This window comes from Dermacentor andersoni, chromosome 2 (assembly GCF_023375885.2).
Source record: "Dermacentor andersoni chromosome 2, qqDerAnde1_hic_scaffold, whole genome shotgun sequence".
Classification (NCBI taxonomy): domain Eukaryota; kingdom Metazoa; phylum Arthropoda; class Arachnida; order Ixodida; family Ixodidae; genus Dermacentor; species Dermacentor andersoni.
This window is the reverse complement of record NC_092815.1, coordinates 158868198-158876474: the sequence shown is the minus strand read 5'-3', so window position 1 is coordinate 158876474 and position 8277 is coordinate 158868198. Positions and strand designations below refer to the sequence as shown.

General features: G+C 40.4%; 1 protein-coding gene across 1 annotated transcript in view; it reads right to left on the bottom strand.

Moving 5' to 3' along the window:
* Nucleotides 1-8277, bottom strand: part of LOC129387272 (uncharacterized) — a 38486-nt gene that overhangs the window by 21416 nt on the left and 8793 nt on the right. The window lies entirely within an intron of this gene.

The window sequence follows — 8277 nt, the reverse complement described above, 5'->3', positions numbered from 1 at the left end:
AACACACAGCCAGGGCACTGGCCCCTTATAATGGAGGCCGATGGAAATGCAGGATGCGTCCCATCATCGGTTGTTTGTCACTGCTTGTAGGGACGTTTGTCTTCTCAAACTGCATATATATATATATATATATATATATATATATATATATATATATATATATATATATATATATATATATATATATATATGCAGGGTGTTTCTGCTAACTTTAGGCCGAGTGTAAACTCTATGACGACGCGACTAAATGCATGTTGTTCCCTTTGGTATGTAGCGTGTCGCGCTATTTGTGTATTTTTGCTTAATTAGCTAATTAGTCAAGCATAATTAACCAACTTCTGAAGCAAGGAAGTTAGGAAAGAAATTCCAATTAGAAAGTTGCAGAGCTGTTGGCAACACGTCCGAATAAACAGTTTCTGTCTTTCTATCTGTTAAGTATTATTGTTTTTCAGCTTACTGCGGATGCTCGCGAAATAGAAAAAGCACCACGTGACATATGCCCGCCTGCGAGTCGTGATTGCACTGCTCCTAAGCCTTCTGCGCACAAATGAAAACATACCATTTAACCGGTGTGAACACCCGTCTGCTTATCGCCATCATGAACCGCAGCGAGGGAAGCACGTCGCTGGCGTCAATACCACAGCCAACGCCTTCGTCACTGCCCTGTCGCCTTTTAAGCGGCAACACACCCTGCTCGATGGTATGCTCGTTTGGGAGCGCTGCAAGCACGGCGCGCAAGCGGATATGTCAGGTGATATTTTTTCTATTTCACGGGCATCCGCAGTAAGCTGAAAAACACTAACACTTAATAGATAGAAAGTGAGAAATTACCTAATAGGACGTTTTGCAAAGTGCTCTAGAGCTTTCTAATTAGAATCTTTCGCCTAGCTTTGTTCCTTCAGAATGGCTAATTTTCTTGACTAATTAACTACTTAGGAAAAATACAAGAATAGCGTGACACGTACAAGAGTGAGCAACATGCATTTGGTCGCATCGTCTTATGGTGCATCGGCATATTTTTAAACTCTGAGTAAAGTTAGCTGAAACACGTGTATATACGTCTATGGTTCAAGTAACGTGAAACAACACCCTGTATATATGCAATGGTGATCAAGTGATCAGTAAAGCAACATATATGTGCAAAAGACGCACACATACATATGTGCGTGTGCTTTTCACATGTACTTCGAAACACAATATTGCTCGTCACTCAATTTTATTCAACAATAAGTTAACAGCATTTAGTCAACGACTTTATTGTTGGAAACTACTCAACAATGGTTCAATAGTCAATACTATTCAACAATATGTCAAGAGAATTTAGTCAACGACTTTATTGTTGAAAACTACTCAATATTGGCTCAATAATACTCAATACTATTCCGCAATATATCAACAGAATTTAGTCAACGTCTTTATTGTTGAAAATTACTCAACAATGGCTCAATAATACTCAATACTATTCAACAATATATCAAGAGAATTTAGTCAATGACTTTATTGTTGAAAACTGCTCAACAATGGCTCAATAATACTCAATACTATTCAACAATATACCAACAGAATTTAGTCAACGACTTTTTTGTTGTGAACTGCCCAACAACTTTACTGTTGAATTATTGCCTGTGGTTTCAATAATTGTTGAGGTATTGTTGAAAGGCTATTGAGTCAACAATTCGTCAACAATATGCCAACAACTTTTCAACTGTCATTTTCATAAGGGACTGCAAGCGTGAACCTGCTACTAAAATGAGCAGTCAGAGCAGTTTGCGAAGCATTGCGACTCATACACAGTATCTGTGTGACGTGACGCTGATTTTATGGGCAATCGGTATGTTTTGCAGCATTTCATCGGTATTTCATGTCAGCGCTGCATGGTTTCTAATTTATGCGAAGCAAACCACGAGCGGCGGCCAATAGGAACAAATGCGCCCCGTGCGCCGTCGTGAAATGTTGTGGTGCCATCTAATGAGCAATGAAGCAAGCAAACATTCATAATGGATGGCTGCTGAGATTTGACCACACATGGAACCTCAGAGCACATGTCCAGCTTATTCCGGAGCACATGTCCGGAGAAGATTCGGTGCGAGCGCCCATGGCTACACAGTCCATACTGCGAGTGCGTCATCGGCGGGGGCAGCCAATCCAGGAGGGCGACACCGGGCGACAACGCTTAGAAAGCCAACGCCGATTGTGAACCAGCGCAGTCCGGCGGAGTGCATGAGCGCGGCATAACGCTCTTTCTTCGCTTACGTAGGTGAGTGCAGCGTTTCATAACTACTTCTGTGTTTGAATTTAAATTCTGCTCCACCGGACTGCACAAAGTTGTGTTCACAATGTCTAGCAATGATTGCCTCGCGTGCCTGAAAGCTATTGCACCTGATAGCCAGTGCCTTCGTTGCAGTGATTGTTATAACCGTTATCATGCCGGCAAATGTTCTGGCGTCACAAAGACTAACCTAAATAGCATGTCATTAGAAACGATCCGTATTTGGTTATGTCCCACGTGTGCAAACCACAAAACACGACTGACGAAAGCTGAAGAAAGGGCTGGCTCCCAGCGTAAGAAGTTAATGGCAGACAGTGAGCAACCTTCTTTGGTGTACGTCATGTCGAAGCTTGACACTATGCTACGCCGTTTTGATGAGCTCGAAAGAAAGCAGGAGGAGCAGCTGGCTAAACATGATACCACCAATGGAAAACTTGAGGAGCAAGCATTAACAATACAAAGCATAGAAGAATCACTCGATTTGATCTCTTCCAAATATGATGAAGTGCATAAACTCTTGAAACCCAGAATCAAGAAGTAAATGAGCTAAAGAAAAAAACTACGGACATGGAAGCTCAGCTGATAGCAAAAGACACGACATTCTCAACTGGAAATGGAGGTGAATAGGATGGAATCCTATTCTAGACGTAATAATTTGGAAATTCATGGGATCAAGTGTCATGAGAGGGAAGACTTGAGAGCAGTTATAAATTCCCTTGCAGGGAGACTCGAACTATCCCTTCCCAGCAATGAGGAAGTCGAAGTTGTGCACAGGATTAAAGGCAAAGCAGATGCTGAGGCTCCCATACTAGTCCGTTTCACCAAGAGAGAAACAAGAGAAAAGTGGCTTGCAAAACGAAACATGCTGAAACATGAGAACATTTACATAAATGAAAATTTGACACATCTAGCCAAGAAGCTTCGATGGATGGCAAAGCGCCAAGCAACTGAAAAACACTACAAATATGTTTGGGTGCGAAACGGTCATATATTTGTTGAGAAAATTGAAAGTGCCCCTGTTATTCTTGTTGAGAACGAAGCGGATCTGCGCAAGATAACGTGATGACGGAGATTGTACATTCATTTTCTCAGTGGATGAAGATATGCCGGCAACTCAGGTCAGTTGAATCTTGTACAAGTTTTGATCTTATCCATGTGAATGTGAGAAGTCTTCACAAGAATTGGAACTTGTTACAAATGTACTTGGAGAATGTTTTAACTTTTCTGGAGGTCATAATATTTACTGAGATCAATGTCAGTGAGTTTGATTGCTCTCTTTATAATATACAGAACTATCAATCGTTTGCCTTGTGCAGAGAGAGCTAACGTGGTGGAGGAGTGTTAGTATTTGTGAAAAATGGCTGGTTTTGTGAATGCTTGAAAGTTGAATTTGATGAAGCGGAAGTTATAGCGCTGTATATTTCTAAGAATGAAGATGAATTTTTAGTTTGTGCGATTTACAGACCTCCTGGAAAGAATATTGCAGTTTTTTTAGAGGAACTCGCCAGATTCCTGAAAAAATATGGAGTAAATAAACGTGTGATTCTCACAGGAGACTTCAACATTGACATTTCCGTGACCAATAGGGTAGGTGTAAGTGAGTACTTAATGTTGTTGGCCAGTTTTGGCTTGGAGAATAAAATTCAGGGCTATACGCGAGAAGAATTTCCAGGAAGTAAATTCACACAGACATGCATTGACCATATCAGTACAACCGTAGCGCAACAGGAAACGTTCGGCTGTATTATCAAAGAAAAAGTTGCTGATCATTATTTTGTTGCGCTTACGTTGTTAAAAGATAGTAAAATTGTGGCACAGGAGAGATCTACAGAAAGGTTTGTAATTAACAATGAAAAAGTAGATAAACTAATTAAGTTGTATGACTGGACTTCCCTGTTGCAGCACAATCACCTATATGCTTACGAACTGCGCGTAGAGCAACTAAAATCAATTTACAATAAATCGAAAACTAAGGTGAGGATGAAACGGCGAAATCAGGCAAGTCCTTGGATAAACAAGGAAATTATTGAGCTCTCTTACATCAAAAGTAAACTTTTAAGAAGGCGCAATGAGAGCCCTCATGACTTTGCACTAAGATAAGAATTCAGGCAACTGCGAAATAAGATTACAGCAAAAATACGACTGGCAAAAAAAACAGTACCAGCTTAATCAATTCTCGGCATGCAGTAGGGATGTAAAAAAACTTGGAAATTAGTGCAAACCACCATAAGAAAACCATCCAAGAAAAGCATTGACGATACTTTAGAACAGGCCTTTCCGGATAAAACCAAGGTAGAATTGGCCACTGAGTTCAATAAACACTTTGTAGAATCTGTTACTTTGTTGTGTGGACAGGGAAGCAAAATGGCGAACGCTACTGCAGTTGCTTCGAGCATTCATTCAGCTTACATGCCTACTGTCACTGAGCCGGAATTATGGGATGTGTTGAAAACAATGCCAATAACAATATCACCAGGCTATGATAGTGTTAGGATAAGAGATCTCATAGTGCATTTTGACATACTTAAAACTGTATTACTTTTCATTATCAACGAAACGTTAATAACTGGGCAAATTCACACGTACATGAAAGTAAGCGTAATAAGACCATTGCATAAAAAGGCTCCAAAAAAGATTATAATAATTACAGGCCAATCGCAATTTTGTCCTCCCTCGCTTGTATCATAGAGAAAATTATACATGTTAGCATGACATCATTTCTTGATAAGTACCATCTACTAAATGCAGCCCAGTATGGTTTCCGCAAAGGCAAAAGTACGGTAACCCTACTAGAGGATTTTCATGACCTAGTCTGCAAAGAAATAGATAACAATAACATTGTCCGTACACTTTTTATTGATTTGCAAGAAGCCTTTGATACTATCAATCACAATCTATTATTAGATAAACTTGACAGTATTGGTTTTAGAGGTCCATACATGTCGTTCTTTAAAAGCTATTTTGCTGATCGAGCCCAATGCATCCAACTAGGCGGATTATACAGCCCAATTTTGAACGTCTCGACAGGTCTTCCTCAGGGATCAATTTTAGGACCCTTGTTATTTAATATTTACGTCAATGATATGACCTGTCTTCCACTGAACTCACAACTCTTCTTATACGCGGATGATACTGCCCTGGCGATACCAAGTGAAACGTATGAAGAGGCCTCCGACAGGATGCAACAGGATGTGCATCTTTCGATAGAATGGTTAAACACTAATCAGATTTTTACTAATAATACAAAAACCTGCCTACTTTGTTTTCATAGCCCATATAAAGTGTTTAGAATACTATCAAATATATACCTTCATGAGAGAAACTGTACGTGCTGTTCATGCCCAGCTTTGGAACTTAAATCCAATTTTAAATACCTTCGTATCACATTTGACGAAACACTGTCGTGGAATATTCATATTGCAGAGTTAGCCAAACGCCTACGCCTAGTGTGTGTTTATATGTATGCTCTACGAACTATATGTAATGTATCGGTTAGAAAAATGGTATATAAGGGATTGGGAGAGTCCATATTACGATACGGGATAACAATTTACGGAACCGCATCCTTATATAAATTAAACACATTAAGCCGTATAGTGCACAGGATTGCAACCAATCTCTCCTATGGAACCAACTATCATGATAAGTCAGCCCGAGACAGTATGGAATATTTTGACATGCTACCTGTACACAAGCAATTTATCTTTGACATATTCTACAAGCATTTCTTTCACAGCTCCTTTAAAATCTGCAACATTAAAGTACGGCCTCTCCGTCAATCAGAAAAGTATGTCATACCCCGCATCTTCACCACTTATGGCAGAAGAACCCGCACCTACTATGCTCCTTATTACTTCAATAAAATACGAACCCTCCCGAGTATTACCGGATTAAAAGACCTTAAGAATTTCCTTCGACCTTGGCTGAACGATAATATAGAATGAGGTAATTTGTTGTTGACCATGTTCCTAATGTTTTCATTTCATGTACCAAAGTGTGCACGGTGGATTTGCTATCATTTGTTCTGTTGGTTCTTGTTTGTTTGTTTGTTCTTATGTCGCACAAGCAGTTGCTGAGTATTTGGTTGATTTTATTTTCTCTTCTTTTCAACTATGATTTACTCGCTGTTGTTTCATGTGCTTAACCTGGCTGCCCAGCTCAGCACACAAGCGGCAACGCTTATGCAGGCTGGAACACGTTGTATGAATTGAAGTGAATAAAAATATTATTATTATTAATATTATTATTATTATATAGCCCGGAGTCGGTTGAAAGCATCCTCAAAACGGCATGATAATTCTAAGCTTCAAGGAACAGGGTAAATGAAGCTGCCCTAACGTACGCTGTACCTGGAGCTTCGCGTGCTGTCGCCCACTTGCGCCGCCGACTCGCTCTTGCCATGTGCACACAAATGCATTCTTTAAAAAAGTCTACACACTTTGGGGCTTGTCTTGTCCCACAAGGATATGGTCATCTGGCTTGCTTGCGTTTCCTTTCTTGAAAAATGTGCGCTCGCTACTTTCCTGTCGAGAATGCTGTTTCACGACGTTAACGCGCATGGCATTTGTGATCTAGAAGTTCTGGTCTCGCACTGTTCAAGAAAAAAATCGGGCAAATTGGATGACGATAATCGTTTTGGGGCAAGATATAAGCCCCAAAAAGAAAGGGGGGGGGACAAACTTTTTGGGTGTGTGGACCACTGTGAAAGCGCTACGCCTAACATCGCTTTGTCTACTTCGGGCGTCGGGACCCATTGTTGAAAATTTTGTGAGAGGACTTTTTGTAATGTTATTAATTAAAAAAGAAAACACCTAAGAAATCTACACGTAGAAGCAGCTTTGCAGAATGCAGTACAGGAGGAGGCAAATATACCCAGTAAAAAACGAACTCTCGCAAGTGATTTGTGTCTCGAGCTTTTTGCAACACTTCTCAACTTGTGGCAGCACCTCGAAGGTGAGCATAACTTCAAAGTGGATGAGGAGAAAGTGACGTTTGACACGTACGAAGATTAAAAACCTCGCTTGATTATACTTGCCATATGGCATAATGTTTCGCATATGGCCCTTTCGCCCCTGCAATAACTCATTTGACGACCGGTCGTTCGATTGACGGTGCGAGAAATATAATTGATGCCCCTATTAAATGTCGGAACATTTCTTTGTCTGCATTTGGTGCTACGCACTGCAAACATACTAGAATGGTACTAGGAATAGGTTTCTAACCATAACATGCTACACTCCACATTTCATAAAGTTTTCACGAAACAAATAACCTGAGAGCTGTTTTACGTAAAACTTGCCCGTACATGTTAGACCACCGCAGTGCCTGCGATCACTGCAACCTGCTTGTTTGGTGCTTGTATCAGAGTCCTCGGGACCTACATTTCAATTTGTACCCTTGTAACGAATTAGTTGTGGACCGCTGAAATTACACGATAGATGTGTTGGTGTTTCTACTACCTTCATTTGAGAGTTCATGTCCTGGAAATATAATGTGGAGAACGACACTTGCAGCCATTTGTTGGTTCTACTGGAAGAAAAAAAAATCTCCAGGAGTGTTCAGGCGGTACTTAAACGGTCACCGTAGTGGAAAATATGTTAATTCCCTACAAGGAAGCGCAAGCGTCAGACTAAAGTGCACGGCAGCAGCCAAATAGGCAGACACTGCTTTGCAGCGCTTGAGATAACAAATTCTTTGTGGTATTTTAGAAGAACCACTATGGCTATCTGGAAGAGCTCATCAAATGCTTTCTGCACATGATACCAAAGCGCTCGCCGGTAGTACATGTCCCTGTGCAATATGTTTTATGCTTGCCAATCATTTCCTGTGTCCCAGGGACCTAACTATGGGCGTGAAAATATTGGAAACTCTCGAATAACAAACCGAATAGTGTCCAATTCGATTCGGTCTTCTAACAGAATAGTCATTATTCTTAAATGCGAATACTTTTTGAATATTTCAAAATGTCAACTGCGCCAAAGCAAAGATAACGTTGGAGCGAAATTACG